The sequence below is a fragment of the Myodes glareolus genome, chromosome 9 (assembly GCF_982192425.1).
Source record: "Myodes glareolus chromosome 9, mMyoGla1.1, whole genome shotgun sequence".
NCBI lineage: Eukaryota > Metazoa > Chordata > Mammalia > Rodentia > Cricetidae > Myodes > Myodes glareolus.
Window position 1 is genome coordinate 14,204,764 of NC_142034.1, and position 18,703 is coordinate 14,223,466.

Here is an 18,703-nt window from a genome sequence, read left to right on the forward strand (position 1 = left end):
ACCCGGCAGAGTGATGCACTTGCCACAATGAGTCCCTTAAGCCGTGTGTGTGTGTGTGTGTGTGTGTGTGTGTGTGTGCGTGTGTGTGTGTGTGTGTGTGTGAGGTGGTGGGGGCGTTCCCCAGAGACCTTCAATGCCGATCTTTTCCTACTTGGCCCTTCATTGTGTTGAATGAACAACTCCCCGGCCCTGAGCTTCCTGCAACCCCACCCGCCCCCGCAGCGGCAGCGTCCGCTCCTGACCCTGCCTGAGAATTCAGATGGACTGCTTTTCCAGGGACCTCAGCTGAGTTCTCACGCCTCTCAACTCTCCTGCATCTTGCACAGGTGCATGTGGAAACTTATGCATTCACCCTGCTTCGGCTGAGCAGTCCCGGTAATCTAGTTCCTCCCAGAGCCTGAGCTGGGCCAGACTCTTCCCTGTCTTCCATCTGCAGCTGCAGAACCCCTCTTCTCCCCAAATGTATTTTCCATCTCACTTCCTGAGGAATTCAGGACAACAGAGACAACACCTACTACACATCTACAACATACCCGTGTTGGCAAAATGGGAGAATCCTAAGTCATACAGGAAAAGTCCTTCACTGATCTCCGGTCTCTAAGGGCCTGACTGAGTGGCCAAAGGAACTGTTCAAAATTGGGGTTCTATTCAAGCCACCCAAGAGGCCGGTTGATGGGCTTCTAGGTCGCCCTCCTCTCTTTGGCTCCAATTCACTCCTAGGCTGCCAAAGCAGTCAGAAGCACAGCGTTTCAGAGTGAATGAGATATTTCTCCAAAGAGAACAGCAATGGAGAAGGGACAAACGAAACTGGGTAGCTAGACACATTGGTGTTTTAGAGAGTTTGGGCCAACCGCAGCTACTGCAACAGTGTGCTGCAAGGTGAGAGACGGGGATTAGCCGGCCATGTGATCTGACAATCGGGAGCCTATCAGTGACCTCTGGGAGGATGGGTTCACTAGAGCGCTGGTCGGGAGCAGAAAGCAACGGACACGGGCTAAGGAAATGAAGACGTAAGGACCAGACTTCTCCAGCGTGTTTAGGAGGAAAGGGGGCCAGGCATGTGGTTTAGTTGGTAGAGGCCTACACTTAGCCCTGGGTTTGATCTCCAGCAGAACACGAACCGGTTGTGGTAGCGCACGTCTATAATCTTGCTGAGCTGTCTCTCCAGACCCCAGTTTCCTGTTTCCCAAACGCTGAGTAGGAGGCAGTACAGAGACAGGCAGATTCCCGGGGCCTCTAGCTAGCAAGACTAATAGATGAGCTCTGGGCTCAGAGGGAGATCCTATCTCAAAAATAAAAAGGAAGTGGGCTGCAGAGGCAGCTCGGCAGTTAAAAGCAATGGCTGCTCTTTTTGAGCAACTCATTTTGATTCCCAGCACTCCCATGGTGATCTACAACCTCTATAACATCAGTTCCAGGGGGAATCTGACACCCTGTTTTGGTCCTCAGATGGTACCAGGCATACTTGTGGTGCACAGACAAACAGGCTGGGAAAACACCCACACACATAAAATAAAAAGCCAGGTGGGAAGTGATAGAGCAATGAACCTTGCATTGACCCCTGGCCTCCACACAAAATGCTTGCCCATACACATTATATACACACCATGACACATGTACACACATGCATGCATACACTTGCACACGCATACACACACACAGGGGAAGAAATGCCAATTGCCTTCTGCGTATAAGTTCAGACAGGGAATTTCTGTTTGTTTCCATCTAAGTCTATCAAGTTCAAGTCTTTCTATGAGGTATCACTGCCTTGCTAGCCGAAATCCTCAGAAAGCAGAGCCCAGAGCCCGAGGGCCCATGAGGCTGGCCAGCTGTGTGCAGGTGGGCAAACCTCCAACTGCCCAGACAGTGCCTCCAGAGATGCCCAAGCAACTTTTCAGAAGTGGCAGTGAGCAGGAGCCACGTCACATGCTTCTGTTTATAAACTCTCTCAGACAAGGGACAAAAGAGTAGCCACTTTTACCAAGTGACTGTTAGCAAGGGGGGAGGTTTTAACAATCTTGGACATTTTCTGCTCTTAATGGCTTCACTGTGGTTGGGTTTTTTGCTTGTTTGCTGAGGCAGCTTCTTGACATGCAGCCTGAGCTGATTTGGCACTCACTCTGTATCCCAGGCTGGCCCCAAATTCAAAGCAATTCTCCTGCCTTGGCTTCCCAGGTCAAGGAATTGTAGGCATGCCCAGTTTATTGAACTAATACATCTTTCTTGTAAAAGGTGGTGGCTTTGGTCCTCAGTTGTATTAATCAGAAACAATTAAATAGTAATAAAAGCCCATCTGGAATGAGCACTTGGAGCTGCTTCAGGAGTTACACGCTCTGTGTGCCCAGGCAGGTTAAATGCATAAACTTTCAATAAGATTCTTTCATTGGCAGTGGGGCTCTCTCATGACATGATCATGCCCTGCGTGGTGGCACACCCCTTTAACACCAGCACTTGGCATTAAAGTGTTGGGAAGCAGAGGCAAGTAGATCTCTGTGAGCTCCAGGTCATCCAAAACCACACAGTATGATCCTGTCTCCACAACAAAGCATCCAGCCAACTAGCTTGCATGCAACAAAAGAGGCCAAAGGTTATGGCGATATACTTTATTATTTTCTCATGAAATAGCCCTTACTGAGCCAAATGATCTTTTTCTCTTTTGAGATAGGGTCTTATGGAGTCCATATTGGCCTCAGACTCACAATGGGGCAGAGGATGGCACTCAATTTCTGAGTCTCTGGATGCCTCCATATACTGCAACCCATTTTACCAACAAATATTTATTGATCACTTGTGAGACTGAGGAAACATTAAAAGGAATTATTGTATATGATGCACAATGTTATCATAAGCTGAGGCTGACCACTTAGCTTCAAATGTCTAGTGGAGCAAACTCAAGAAAGGATGACATGGGACCTTAGGTCAGTAGACATTTCAGTGCAGGTGTACAACATGTATTGATTAGGCCAAGGTAACTGATATGTCCATCATCCCTTCACATATGTGTCGTGGGTTTTTTTTTTTGTCTGTTTGTTCTCTCCTAGCTATTTTGAAATAGTCAACTAATTATTGTCAAACAGAAGTGGGGAGATGGTTCATCTGGTAAAGTCCTTTGCCTGGGAACTGGACATGGTGGTAACCACTTGTAATCCCAGGATTGGGAAGGCAGAGACAGAGGGATACCCAGGGTTCACCAGCCTGCCAGTCAGGCTAAATGCTTAGTTCCAGGTTCAGTGAGAGACCCTGTCTCCAAACAAACAACAAACAACAACAAATAAGGGAGATAAAAGATGAGGAAAGATGCTCAAGGGTGACCTCTGTGACCCACGTGCACATCCACGCGCGTGTACTTTCAAACACATGTGCACCCTCATGTACATGAACACACACATAAAAGAATGCACATCACACACACACACACACACACACAAACGTTTGTCCACCAGAGTTAGCCCACAATGCTGTAGAATTCATTCTTGCTACTGCAGCCGAGCACCCATTCACTGTCTTCTCTCCATCCCTCCCTCCACCTACCAGGACCTTGGGACTGTGAAGTCAACTTCAGCATCCGCTTATAAAGGAACCCACACAGTACTTGTCTGTCTGTGCATGAGTTCTCATTTAACGTGATGCCTTCACGTCCACCTGCGTTGTTGCAGATAATGGAATTTCAGTTTTCACAGCTGAACAACATTCCATTTCATCCATCAATGGACATTAGATTGATTGTGTCTCTTGTTTGTTGTGGACTGTGTTGCAAACAGCCTGTGAAAACAATTATCTCCAAGACATGTTTATTTCCATTCCTCTGGGTGTACACTATGGAATGTGATTCCTGGGTCACATGACAATTCTAGTTTCTTTAAAGGGGCCTCCATGCTGGCCTCCTTACGGGGAGGAGCTTGCGGAAGCTCCTCCCTGGCTATGGAAAGTATTAAGAGATTGGCAGGGGTAGAGGAGATGGTGGACAGCAAGAGAAAACTTAATACTGCTTAGGGGGATTCCCCACCTCCACTGCCATGTGCTGGGATTTCAGGTGGCCCACCATCCCAGCCTGGTGTTTGCATAGGTTCCAGTCCTCAGGTTTTCAAGACACACACTTTTCCCATTGAACTATCTCCCTAGCCCTAAAACCCTTTCTCTCTCTCTCTCTCTCTCTCTCTCTCTCTCTCTCTCTCTCTCTCTCTCTGTGTGTGTGTGTGTGTGTGTGTTATGGCATCTGGCATATGCCAAACCCATTTGATCCAAGGCCAATAAATATTCTTTGAGTACCAACTACACACCAGGCATTGGGGACATACTATTTACTAAAATGAATTCCCTCTCTCAGGAAGGTTGTATTCTATTTGAGCTGAGCTACTATGAACCATCAAAACCCCAAATAGAATCTAGCTAGTACCAGCCCAGGCAGTCCTTGAACTACCTATCTTTCTGTCTATATTTATTAATTTATCTATTTTGACCGTTATGAAACAAGATCTTGCTATGTAACTTAAGTTAGCTTCAAACTTGTTATGTAGCCCAGACAGGCATAAAATTCATGATTTTTTCCATAACCTCTGCCTCTGGGTGTTGGAATTCCAAGCATGTGCCAATATGCCAGGCTTCCTCCAGCCCCTTGCAAAATTCTCCAACATTCACAGGGAAGTGGAGCAGGGGGGGATGCGAGAGGGCAAATTGCCTCCTTGCCCTCCCATCATTCTGGGTTTAATGAGGGTCTTGGGGGCAAATCCCATTTTTGGTTCCTGTGAAATGGGAGGTTGTCAACAGAGCTATTCATCAGTCCGCATTCCTGCCCCACCCACAGCTAGAGACTCTTAAAATAAGTGTACCTGTATCCACTGCTATCTACTCCAGTGTCTAGAAAATGTTGGGAGAGATGAAGTATCAAACACCATTTTAAAGGAACCCTTTGATAATATAAAATTACCTAACAACCACCAGCCTGTCCCATGTTGTTTCCTATGAGGAAGGGATCCATATGTCATTTTAAGGAAGAGTTTGCAGAGTGTAGAGAAACCATCCCCTGCTCTCTGAGCACTGCGGCCCCACTGTCTCCAAGAATGTACAAAAATAGATTCCTATTTATTACACGAGATGGTGCCAGGACATCAGATGTGTCTAGTTGGGATCTGGGATCCTTGTTCATCTCCCAAGCATAGACCCTACGTTTCACATCCCTGGAGTAGAGACATCTTTGCTTTACCAACAGGCATGGTGAAGCCAGAGCCTCTCAGACCGAAGTGAAGAATTAAAGTCTATGTGGCTTTTGTCTTAAACATCTAGTTATTCATAGGGAAGAAAGAAATGTTTTCTCTAATTTTAGTAGCATTGCTTTGTCCTTCCCCTTCATCTTTCATGCATACATGGGTCATAGAGAGTTGGCTAGAATTAAGTTGTAAGTCAGGAGCAAAGCCTGGAACCCTCTGGTCCTCCTCTGTGCTTCACAGGTCCTTGGGACTGAGGTACACATGCATGTGGAGGCCTGGACAGACTTCATCTACTCATTCCCAGCCAGTTTCTGAGAGATCATCTCTGTCATAAGTCAGAAGTACATCTTTCTCCCCTCTTCCTCCCATAGCTCCTCCTTTCCTTCCCCCACCCCAAGCTCCTTCCTGCTCAAGCCTCCATTCCTGACTGCAGCTTGGGGTGAGTTAAGCCTCAGCTCTCCAGTCCCTGGTGGAGTGCCATGTTTTGATAGGTTCTCATGTCGTGTGGATCCCATAAATTGCGTCTACTGTCAGTTAATCCCAGAGGAGCTTCAGATACACTTCGTTGGTCCCTGCAGTAGCAAAGCGGATGCCATTGCTGGCCTGGAGAGAAGGCATGCAGAATCAACTCAGCCGTGCCCAGTGCACAGCAAGCAAGGCCTGACTGGTTGTCTGTACCTCCATTCCACACACAGCACCTGTTCGCTGGGGTACTTTTGTCCTGATGGCCTGTCACTTAACTCCTCAGGGGAAACAATGGCTGATCCCACTTCAATACTTTATCCACACCTATTCTACTGAATGAGGTGTGTCTGCCCAAGGCTTTCCGGGCTCCTTTTTGTAGCTGAGATGAACTGTTAAATCTAAGCCATCTTCATCTATCTTATGAATTTGCTAGTCTGTGTTCAAGACACTGTCGAGGAAAAGCAATAACAACTCAAAGCAAACTTGCCATTTTCTGTCATTCGATCTTTTAAATACACACACACACACACACACACACAGAGAGAGAGAGAGAGAGAGAGAGAGAGAGAGAGGTATATACACACATTTATGCACAAGTGAATGCAGGTACTTGTGGATTCCAGAAGAGGAGTGCCCCATCTTCCAGAAGTGGAGTTGCAAGTGGTTGTGAGCCACTTTGACATGCTTACAGAAGAACAGTATATGTACCTAATCGATGGGCCAAACTTTGACACTGTTCACCATAACATCTATCTTTGCCATGGTCTGTCTGCAAGTGCAACTATTGAAAGTCAAGGTAGGATCCTCCAGGAGCAGCATGACAGCAGAGGACTCCATAGAGGGTGAGTTCTCAACCACAAGAATTGCATAGATCTCCCTCTCCCTCTCCTTTTTTTCTTTCTCTGTTCTCTTCCTGGTGCTGGGGATGGAAGCCACATCCTCACTGGTACCAGGTTAATGCTCAACCACGAACCCAGGGAATCAAACTCTTCTTCACTAACAATTCTTTGCTTCAAGAAGCTCTAGGTTTAAAATGCTGTGGGAAAACAAACGATGACTTATGGGCGTCTCTGTTCACTTTTGTCATCTTTGCCTAGTCCAATTGTTCTGGAGCAAATCACACACCGTATCAAACAAAGAAAAGACGGGAAAATAGGGATGACTCAGACAGAACACACATGGAAGTGTCTGTTTGTTCTTTCTTGGAACTGCACACTCAATCATCACAAGTCACCCTTGCACCACTAGATGGAAGACTTGGCTTCTCTCCGACTCTCTCAATATTTACATCCTGTCAGCAGTGGCTTCCGTGTTTCACCAAATGATCGCCTGAACTCAGGACTGGGAAATAATCTATTCCACTCTGACAGGACCAACTTGGGTGAAGTCGTCTCGTCAAGTCATGGACAATGTTGATGGTGTCAGCCATTTGAGTGGATGCTTTTGTGGCACAGCTGTGGGGATTCGATCTCAACTCTGCTGGTATATATCCCGTGACCCGTCTGCACCCAAATTTTCTCACCAATCACAAGGGGACAGTATTATCACCGACCACATAAGAGTGAGGATGGACTCGAGTTCATCTGCTTAAAAGGATCAGAAGCACTTCCTGGGACAGAGTTAAGCATCCGATACATGCTAACTTGTTTTATACAGTCTCTCTCTTGCTATACTTTGTAACTAGTTTAGTTAAGTGAGTTAGAGAGAACTGGAATAGCTTGCGTCCGCTAAAGGTAGTTGTTGACAGGGTTTATAAATTTGGAAGCTATGCCTCATTGGTCCAGATGGGCAAAGAGAGACTCTAGCCTGACTTGGTCCCCACTAATCCCGGATGTCATTGTTTCTGGGTGAGAATTACTGTCATTAGATAATACACTCTCCCTGCATCCAGCTAGTTTGTCCCTTTGAATTCTATTAAATTTTGCTCAAAGCTATGGAGTAATTTGGTAAGCCAATTTATTTTAGCATTAGGTTTTCATGGCTTTACCTTTTAATTAAAAAAAAAAACACCTTTTTGTTTTGTTTTGAGACAGTCTCACATAGCCCAGGCTGACCTCAAACTTGCTCTGTAGCCAAGGATGGCCTTGAATTTTTGGTTTTTCTGCCTCCACTTCCCAAGTGCTGGGGTTACAACGTTTTGTGGCTCCATGCCTGGTTTGTGTGGGGCTGGAGGGGATTTCTGCATGCTAAGCAAACACTCTATCCCCTGAGCTGCCTCTCCAGATCTCAAATTGGTTTCTGGTCACTGATACTCAGACTGTGGTTCTTAACCTTCTTAACACAATGACCCTTTAATACAGTTCAACAGTCACATGTTGTGGTGACCCTAACCATAAAATTATTTTCATTGCTACTTTATAACTGTAATGTTGCTACCTCTTGCTAAAGGGGTCATGACCCACAGGTTGAGAACCACTGTGTAAGAGAAGTGTGGAGCTTCAAGATAATGAATCTGGATTGGCTGGGTGCCTCCTGAATGTGTTTGAATCTTGGAGGAATTAATTCAAGCACTTGAAGGAATGTACATGCACTTAGCATAGTAGCTAGGAATTTCCCTTTGGTTCCCAGGCCTGTTTAAAGGGCAGGGAAATCAACGACAAAGTTACATATAAAGCAGAAGGTGTGGGTTTGTATGTTCCCGAAGGTCATTTCTAATATTGTTTCGTTTTACCTAGAAAAACATTTAGCTGGCACATTTAAGTGGCCCACACTTATGACTCCAGCACTTGGGACTTTATAGGGAGCTCCAGTCCAGCCTGGGTATCACGCACATAGAGAAATTCTGTCTTAAAACAAAAGCACAAGATAGAAATTTGAAAGTCTTTATTTTTAAGTTTAAAAGTTCAGCTTGTAAGTCATTCTTTAAAAAAAATTATGTTAGAGATGTTTGAGCACAATAATAACAAACAATAAAAAAACCTGTCAATTATCTGACAAAGTTTTCCTCATTAAAAATAAAATCCTGTCATTTGCAGCAAGATGCATGGAACTGAAGGGTATTATGTTAAGTAGAATAATCCAGACATAGGACAACAAGTACCGAGTGTTCCCTCTCGTCTGCAGAAGTTACAAAGACAGGAAACTTGAGCATAAAATTGTGGTTGCAAAAGTTTGGGAAGGGCCTGGTGCAGAAGGATAGTCGAGGGAGGTTGGACTTGATCCATGTATGTTGCATGTATGTACTGAAACATATTAGTGGGTCCCATTAATATGCACAGTTAATACATGATAATTTAAAAACAACTGTGTGGAGGGCCCAGGAAGATGGCTCAGCAAACAAAGGAGCTTACCACATAAGTCTGATGACTTGAATTTAGGTTCCCAGAACCCATGCAAAAGCCAGGTGCCAAGGGTCATGTCTGTCATTCCAGCAGCTTATAAAAAAGAGTGTAATTGGGTATATGGTTTCAGAGGGTCAGAGTCCATGATGGTGGAGCTCAGGCATAGAGGTCCAGCTCAGAACTCACATCTTGATCCACAAGCGGGAAGCAGAGAGTACACTGGGAATGGTGTGTGAGTCTTTAGAACCCTCAAAGCCCACACTCCCAGTGACACACCTTCTCCACCAAGGCCACACCTCTTAATCCTTCCCAAACAGCTCTACCGACTGGGAAGCAAGTACTCACACATAGGAGCCTATTGGGGCCATTCTCCTTCAAACCACCACACCCTGGGTAATGGGTGATAGAGTCAGGAGAATCCCCTGGAAGCTCCTGGGACAGCTAGTCTGAAATAGGAGTCACAGCAGAACATGAGAGACCCAGCCTCAAAGAAGGTAGGAGGTGCAGACTGACACCCAAGGCTGCCTTCTGACTTCTACACATGTCATGTCACATGTGTACTCTCACACCTGAACACATATGTACATTGTACATAAATATACAAAAATAACTTTTTAAAGCTTCTGGGGAAAAATGATAATGACAACTGAAATAAAATAAATTTTAAATTTTCTTTTCTTTTTTGCTCTTTAATGATGGGAATTGTATTAGGACGTCACACATGGTAGGCAACTGTACCCTGTCTACCACTGAGCTTCATACCCTTAGTCAAATAAAATAATTGTTTTGGACACAGGAACTCATATATCCCAGGCTTGTCAAAGATAACTTTGAACTTAAGGTATTGCTGCTTCTACTTCCCAAATGCCAGAATTTCAGGTGTGCTCCGTCATCCTGGGCTTATGGTTGATGTGGTACACAGATGGGGTCATGCTTGCTTCCTCTGTGAATTGAGCCACATTCCAACCCCATGAAATAATTCTTTTAAAAGTTAGTTTTTGAATATTTCGTGTGTGTGTGTGTGTGTGTGTGTGTGTGTGTGTGTGTGCGTGTGTGTGTGTGTGAGAGAGAGAGAGAGAGAGAGAGAATATGTGAATATGTGAGTGATCACATGCACACACACCATGGTGTGCATACAGGTCAAAGGACAACCTGTGGGAGTTGGTTCTCTCTTACCATGCAGGTCTTGGAGACTGAATTCAAGCTGCCCATTTGACAGCAAGCTCCCTTACTTGTTGACTTCAAAAATGGTTTTTTATTGGCATACAGATGAACTATGGTTGGCTAATACTGGGAGGTTTGGATGTTTACAAAGTGTTAAGATTTCCATTTAACAATCTCTCTTGGGCAAGACAGATGACTTAGTGGATAAAAGAGCATGCTACCCAGCCTGGAGACCCGAGGTCAATCCTCACCACACGGTCAGAGGAAATCGCTGCTTCCCTGCAAGTTATTCTCTGAGTTCCACATGCATAATGTAGTCATGTATAACACATCCCAAATAAATAAGTATTTTAATTTTTTAAAATTTAAGACATCTTAGTTCAAGTACATTCATGGTGTGGGAGGTCCTTCTGTCTGTGTGTTGCTTTTATTAATTAATGAATAAACAATTATTTTGAGCCTATGGCAAGGGCAGAACAGAACTAGGCAGGAAAGGCTAGGCTGTATGCTGGGAGAAAGAGGGCAGAGTCAGAGAGATGCCATGGAGCCACCGGAGACAGACACTGGGAAGTTTACCTGGTAAGCCACAGCCACATGGTGATATACAGATTAATAGAAATGGGTTAAATTAAAATGTAAGAGCTAGCCAATAAGAAGTTAGAGCTAATAGGCCAAGTAGTGTTTTAAAATAATATAGTTTTTGTGTGATTATTTCGGGCCTAGGCTAGCTGGGTGACCAGGAGGAACAAGTGACCCTTCCTCCAACACATTCACATTAGAATCACAAAAAAAATTATTAAAACCCCAATATGCAAATTCTCTAAGATACAAGTATGCAGCCATCTTGTAAACCTAACTCAAAAGGTACAGATAATGTTGGTTTGATTTAGCTTATCACCTGGGCTGGACCACTGGACAGAAGATGCTGGCACTGCACCTCAGTGGAGGCTCTTGCGTCACCTACCCGGGGCTGCCGTGGATACTCCAGAAGAGAGAGAAGCGAGTATTGTGACACACCACGCCAAGGTGACTTCCCTCACTTCTGCCTACGGAGGCAGGCCTTTTAAGAAAAACAAAAACAGTTGCTTAACTACAGATTTAAAAATGTAGATGGTTCAGTTGGTAGAGTCCTTGATGAGTAAACATAGGACCTGCATTTGATCCCTGAACCCATAAACAAAGTCAGGCCTGGTGGTGTGGGTGTGGCCTTGTAGTCCTACTGCTGTGGAAGTGGAGTGGACACAGGTGGATCTTTGTGCTCACTGGCCAGAGAGGCCAGATGAATTAGTGAGTCATGAATCTGAATAAGAGGTGTCGTTTTAAAAAAGGAATGTCTTAAAAAAAAAAAAAAAGGAATGGTGGATGGTGCCTGAGGAATGTGTGTTCTGGTCTACATGCACACAAGTGCACACACATGTGCACACGCATGTGCACACACACACATACGTACACACACAATTGTAAGCTGAAGGCAAGTGAGAGTCCACAGATGAAGGATGAAGCTGTGTCTGGAGGTCTCCTTTTCTTCCCGAAATCAATTGTTTCCAAAGAACTCAAATGTCATCAACCTCCATTGTGGGAGCCATAGAACCAGGGAAGACCAGTTCTTATTACCGGAAACAAGTCAGCTATGGGTGGGAGAACTCAAAGAGACGCTAACGCAAGGCATCCCTACCTCCGTCTCATTTCCCGAGGGCTCATTTATTTTTCTTAAGAGTAATTTGTTTCCCCATAAATGACATTGCTATCCCTTTGTCTTCACCTGAAATGAAGGCATATAAACCCCTAATTCTAATCACCTCCCTGCATCTTAGCCTTCCCTCAGCTAGCTCTCTTTTGTCAGGTTAATTCACAGCCCCTCAATCAAGTGTGTAGAGAGGAGAAGTTTTCTTCTTCGACACCTGTCAATCATACTTGGTCGGCAGCACCAATTGATACATCTGTTGACTGCTTTTCTCTCCAGATTCATTTCCATTTTCGTATAAACATACTGTGATTTTCCCAGGAGGTTTTATTTCGATCTCATTGGCTACCCCACTCGATATTTGGCAACAGTTGGAGAGCGTCTCTTACTTCAGTCCCCCCCCCCGTGTGTGTGTGTGTGTGTGTGTGTGTGTAGGTTTATGTTTTGCGCATGTGTGCACATGGAAGCCAGAGGACAAGGCCCTGTGTCCTCTTCTCTTGCTCGTCACCTTATTTTCTGAGATGAGGTCTCTCAACGAGCTGGGATCTGCCTGTTGCCATCACCCTCCCTCCACCCTTCAAATGCTGGTGTTGTGGATGCTCATCACCAAACCTGACTTTACCTGGGTGCTGGGGATCTGAACCCAGATCCTCTTGCTTACTTGGTAGGCACTCTACCAACAGAGTCATTTGGTGGCCAACCCAGCCTTCCCGCCTGCCGTAAAGTTTCTCCACACAAGCTCTGACCTCTCCATCTTGGAAGTGCTCTGTTCACCACTCATCTCCGTCGTCCAGAGCGTTGCTTGAGAGGGCAGAGTGAGCCCAGTCACCACTTTTTATAGACACTGTTTCTGAATTCGTTTCATGTTCTTCCTGCTTGTCAGACTCACATGTCCTGCGGACATGTGGACAGAGTCCAAGGCTTTGGGAGGTGTTATCATTCTAGTTCGAAGGTCACGCCAACCAGAGACAGGATCACAGGTTGTACAGTGTGCCCAAGTAATATCACACATCGATCAGAGGAACACGGCTGTGATTATCCCACTGATACCTGTGAAACAGCCCTGAGGGAAGGCTGTCCTTGCCTGTCCCTGATTTTAATCTGTCACCCGTGTTGGACATACACACCTGGTGAGCCACTTCACCAAGGTTTGCCCGACTCTGCCTTATGTTTCCTGGTAGGAGCTGCTCTGTATTTGCTCTTTCTGTACCCGACATTCTAGTTTCTTCTCTGTTGCTATGGTAAACACTCTGGCCAAAAGCAACTTAAGGGAGGAGAGGGTTTGTTTTCTTTATACTTCCAGGTTACAGTCCATCACTGAGCAGAGTCTAGGCAGGAACTCAAGCAGACAGTCACATCACATCCCCAGCAGACAGAAATGGAGACACTCATGCTGCCTGCTCATGAGAGTCATCTAGATTCTGCCTGTCTTATATACCAGGACCTAGGGAATGGTGCTACCCACAGTAGGCTGCGGTCGACCAATCTGATCTAAACAATTCCCCAGTTAAGACTCTCTTCTTGGGTAATTCTAAGCTGTGGCCAATTGACAGGAAAAAAATGAGCTACCACACCAACACAACACATCTAAACCAGGCTTAAACAAAAGTGGTTTGTTTGTTTAAGTTCCTGCTGTTATTGTTTGAGACAGAGTCTCATGTACCCAGGCTGGCCTCAAGTTAGTCATAGATGACTTTGAATTCCTGAGCCTTCTGTTTACAACTCCCTAGGGCTAGATCACAGGTTGGTGCTAGTACTTCAGGCCAGTATGTTTTATTTATGTCAAGGTTTTATTAGGTAGAGATGAAGAGATGAAGGCAAAGCATCCAAGCACATAGCAGATGGCCTATGCCATCTTCAACTGCTTTTTATGTATACTTGGAAAAAAATCATTAACAAATCTCAGTTGGCATGGCGGTACACATGTTTGATTCCAGAATTGGGAGAGCCTATGGTGGTCAAATCATCAGGAGATCAAGACCAGTTTGTGCTACATAGTGAGTTTGAGGCCAGTCTGGTAACATAGTGAGCCCTTGTCTCAAAACCAGCAAAACAAAACAAAGCAGAATTTCAATTTGTTCATTATGTTAATTTCTTAATTCCTTTGAGGACAGAGGCCATTGACTCAGGCTAGAAGATTCAAGTAACACGCAAGGACAGTCTTTCTCCCCAGGAAGGCTGGGAAGGTACCATAGATAACAGAAGTAGTGCCTGCTTCCATTCAGTTAAATTGCATGAATGGAAAGCTGAGGAGATTTCTGGGGTCCTGTAGGGGGAGGCGATGAACCATGTTACTTCACAATGGATCTGCAAGTCTTATATTCTGTCTATGTCACCTCTCTTTGTTCCCAGTTGGTTGTCACTGGGAGTGTTGTGGAAAGAAAGAAGTTTGGAAGATGGAATGGGCTTAGAGGAGGGACCTTTGAACTCACTCCATGAAACCCAGACTCAGGAAGGCTGAGGTTGATTGACATTTGTATGACGTTTTCCAAGGACTTAATAAACACCCATATATATTGCCTGGCTAACTTTCTGTTAAAAAAAAAAAAACAATCCTTGTCTGACTCTAGATATTCCCACTTTTAGATGGGAAATAGAGGCCTGGAGAAGTTTATTTCTATGGATTACCCAACCCAGTAACTACAGGAGATAGTCCTCGAACCCACGTTTTCTGACTGACTTCCACGCCCTGGCTATGTGGGGAAATAAGAAGAGAGGTAGGAAAAAACCACCCACAACCTAGAAGGAAGAAGTTCCAGCCACCAAGAAGTTCTTGGGTTGAAGAGTGGCAGTGGCCAATGTTTTCTACCAGACTTTTCAATGATTCTCACTCAGATGAGCAGACACTCCCCCAGTCTGTGAATCAAAATAATAATGGCAGCGGAAACCTTGTGAGCCAGCACGGTGGCTCAGCAGGTAAAGTACCTGCCACAAAAGCTTGATGACCTGAGTTCAATCCCCGGAACCTAGACAAGGGTGGAAGAAGAGGCCTGATTCCACAAAGCTGTCCTGTGACCTCCATATGTCATGTGCGCATCATGGCACATGTGCACATCTCCCCACACGCACACCGTGCTCCCTCTCCCTCCCTGCCTCCTTCTCCCTCCCCCTCTCATACATGCACATAAATAATAATAACAAAAGAAATAACCCCCCTCTCATATACACACACAAATAATAATAACAAAAGAAATAAAGAAAACAAAACCTTTTGTGTCAAATATGATAAATCCCTCATGTAAGTTTTTTTATATTTTAAGAATTTCATACAGGTATACAATTTACCTTGTTCGTCTCCACCTCCTCGCTATCCTCTCTCACCTGCTCCTACTGAAACTTTCACTTCTTTCCAACAAGTCCCCTTACTCCTACGTTCATTTTCATTTGCTTTGATTTTGTGACACTTGGAGGTTTTTTTTTAGGGTTGTTTACAAGTGCGTGGGTAGGGAGCATGGGCAACTTACCAGAGGCGACACCACTGAAGATCACAACTCTCCCTCCCCCAGCAAACATTAGTTACCGATAGCTCCTCCAAAGGGATGGAGTTTGGTAAGACTCTCCCATACCCGTGGTGGCATGGTGACAGGCCCCATCTTGTGACGGTCTTGTGCCGCTCACCACAGTGGGTTCATGAGGGCAATGGCCATGTTGTGTCCAGCAGACAGCTTTCACAGCGCTCCTCCACCCTCCAGCTTACATTCATTTGGCCCTCTCTTTCACAATATCCCGTGAATCTTTAGGGATGGGAAGTGATATAAAGGTGCTGTTTAAGGCTCAACAGTCAACAGTCACTTGTCCTCAGCACTTTGAACATTATCTGCATTAACTATCACCTACTGCAAACTGATGTGGGATTCCCCTCTGTATGCTGTGAATACGTTTTATTACCACTGCTTAATAAAGAAGTTGCTGTGACCTATAGAATATAGGTAGGAGAGGAAACTAAACTGGATGGAGGGAGAAAGAAGACAGAGTCAGGTTGATGCCAGCCAGCCGCTGAGGAAACAAGACATGTAGAAAATGAGGTAATGTCACAGCCATGTAGCAATACATAGACTAATAGAAATGGGTTAATTTAGGATATAAGAGCTAGTTAGAAATGTGCCTGAGCCATTGGCCAAACGGTGTTGTAATTAATATAGTTTCTGTGTGATTATTCAGGTCTGGGTGACTGGGAAACTGAAGTGCAGTCTCTGATTACAGCAAACAGAAGCCGATCAAGGCAGAGAGCAGCACTAACAAATTTATAGATATAAACACACACATTCAAAAGGCAGCTTGATGCCACATCCATTTGGCCAAACAATAGTAGTAGGTTCTTCCCCAGAGTCCATGACCTCCTTATCCATGATCCTTTAACCGGGATTATAGCACCAGGCATGTATTTCTGTGGTGAGTCTCAAATCTATTCAGAAAGTGGTTACTTACCCCGTAACAGGCACACCACTATTGCTGGCAGGTTGCTACTGTAGCTCACAGGGTTCAGGGAGAGGTAAGACTACTGGTGACGTTTCTTCCCCAGCCATTCTGGGGAAGCATCTGGCATTATAAAAACTAGCCATCATGGTAGAAGCTTCCCCTTCAGTTCTAGCTTGTTTTCTCTATATCCTAAATGCCTCATTAAAAAATTTAAAATTATATTTATATGTATGTGGCTGCACACACACACGTGCACACACACACACACACACACACACACACACATACACACACACTTTCCTTTTCTATTCTCTCACTCTCCTTTTCACTGGACCTTGCATGTGTTAGGAACAGCCCTGCTTCTGAGATCTCGACGATACACTCCCAGTGCTAGATAGATTCTTTCGAAAGTGCTAGCATACACACTTCTGGTTTTGCCTTTCCACTCATGTATCTGCAAGTTATTTCTGCATCTGTGTGTATAATTGATCTTATTTTTAAATAGCTGCAATTCATTCCCAGCATCTGAATTCATCATAGTTGATCTAACTAGTCTTTTAACTCGATATTGATGTCAATGCTGCTTCTCCGCCTGCTTTTTTGTACACATTCAGACACACATTTAGGGTACCTTTCCAGGAGCGGAGTTGCTAGGTCAAAGTATTTGGAGTATCTTAAATTCTCGTAGTTACTGTCAGATTTCTCTTTATCATATCTATGATGGCTAATTGCCCACTTGACAGAGTTCAGACTCTCCTGGGAGAGGAGGCTCTGGGCATGCCTGTGGGAGATTATCTCCATTTCCTTAATTAAGGTGGGGAGATGGATCACTGCGGGTGGCATCATTTCCTGGCGAGGATCCTGGACTGTCTAACTGGACAAAGTGAGCTGAGAAGCAGCACTCATTCATTCTTTGTTTCCTGAGCTTGGGTGGCCTGCGTCCAGCTGCTCCAAGCTCCTGTTGCCTTGGCTTCCCCACCACAGTGGACGATGCCCTCGAGATGTAAGCCAGAGTGAACACTTTCTCCCTGAAGTTGCTTTGGCCAGAGTATTTCATCACAGCAGTAGAAAACAGAAACGAAGACAACGTTTGCAACACATTATGACTTACCAGTGATACTCAAACAATGCGTCCTCACATTGCTAAGCTATGCCCAAAACTCCAGTCACAGTACAATTCCACCATGGTCCTAATTTACATGTATCTTATTATGAGATGGATTGGAGATCTTCTCTTTCTTTGTGTGTGCCAGCATCTTTAAGAATGGGCAATCATGTCCGTGTCCGGAGGTCAAAAGTCGTCAAGCTCAGTGCTGTTTTTCAGGTGCTGCCCACCACAAGGTGTTTTTTTGAGACAGCATCTCTCATTGGCCTGAGATTCATTACTTAGCCTAGGCTGACTGGCCAGTAAATCCCAGGGATTCCCCTTTTCATTTCCCCAGTGCCTGGATTACAAAAGCACACTGCTACCAAGCCCAGCGTTTTTAATGTGGATTCTGGGATTAAATTTAGACCCTCATCCTTGAAAAGCGAGTATCCTCCTAACTGAGCCGTTCCCTCAGATCCAAAAAATCTTGCTTGAGGACTCTCTGGCCAAGACATTTATCTCTATGTTTCTACCTCTCTCTCTCTCTCTCTCTCTCTCTCTCTCTCTCTCTCTCTCTCTTTAATGATATCTGATAGGATATGTCTTCTCACCTGTTTCTTTATCTGGATTTTTAAACTATCTTGCACATTTTCTTAGTCTATTCTATGTAGTGGTAACAAAATACCTGAGGCCAAATATAAAGAAAGGTAGTTTATCTGGCTTGGTTTTCAACACTAACAGTCCATGGTCAGATGACTTCAACAGGTAAAAAACCTGCTTGACTGTGTCACAAAGTGGTAGAAAAGCACTGAAAGAAATAGCTATGTGGGCCGGGCGGTGGTGGCGCACGCCTTTAATCCCAGCACTCGGGAGGCAGAGGCAGGCGGATCTCTGTGAGTTCGAGGTCAGCCTGGACTACAAGAGCTAGTTCCAGGACAGGCTCTAAAACTACAGTGAAACCCTGTCTCGAAAAACAAAACAAACAAACAAAAAGAAATAACTATGTGTAGAAGGGGCCACACATGCTGTGGCCTCAGTTTATAATAACCTGCTCAGACAAGTACCCGAGTCACTCAAGAACTCTCTTCATCCTTCTCCACGGTGGGGCCTATGGCTTAATCTCTACCTTCCACTAAGCCCCACCTTTTAAACGCCCCACTGTCTCCCAACATTGCCACACTCAGACAAGCTTCCAGTCAGGAACTCTTCAGGGATGCACCTTATTTGAGCCATGGCAACTTCCTTTAGAAATTCTACTTTTATTTAGCCGAGTTTTTTATGGTTGACTTGAAGGGAAATTAGAATTTCTATTTCTTCCTGTATAAATAAAGGACATCTTTACACTTATTCAAAACATAAAGCATATTTAAACAGGTGCATTTGGGAGGTGGGGAGA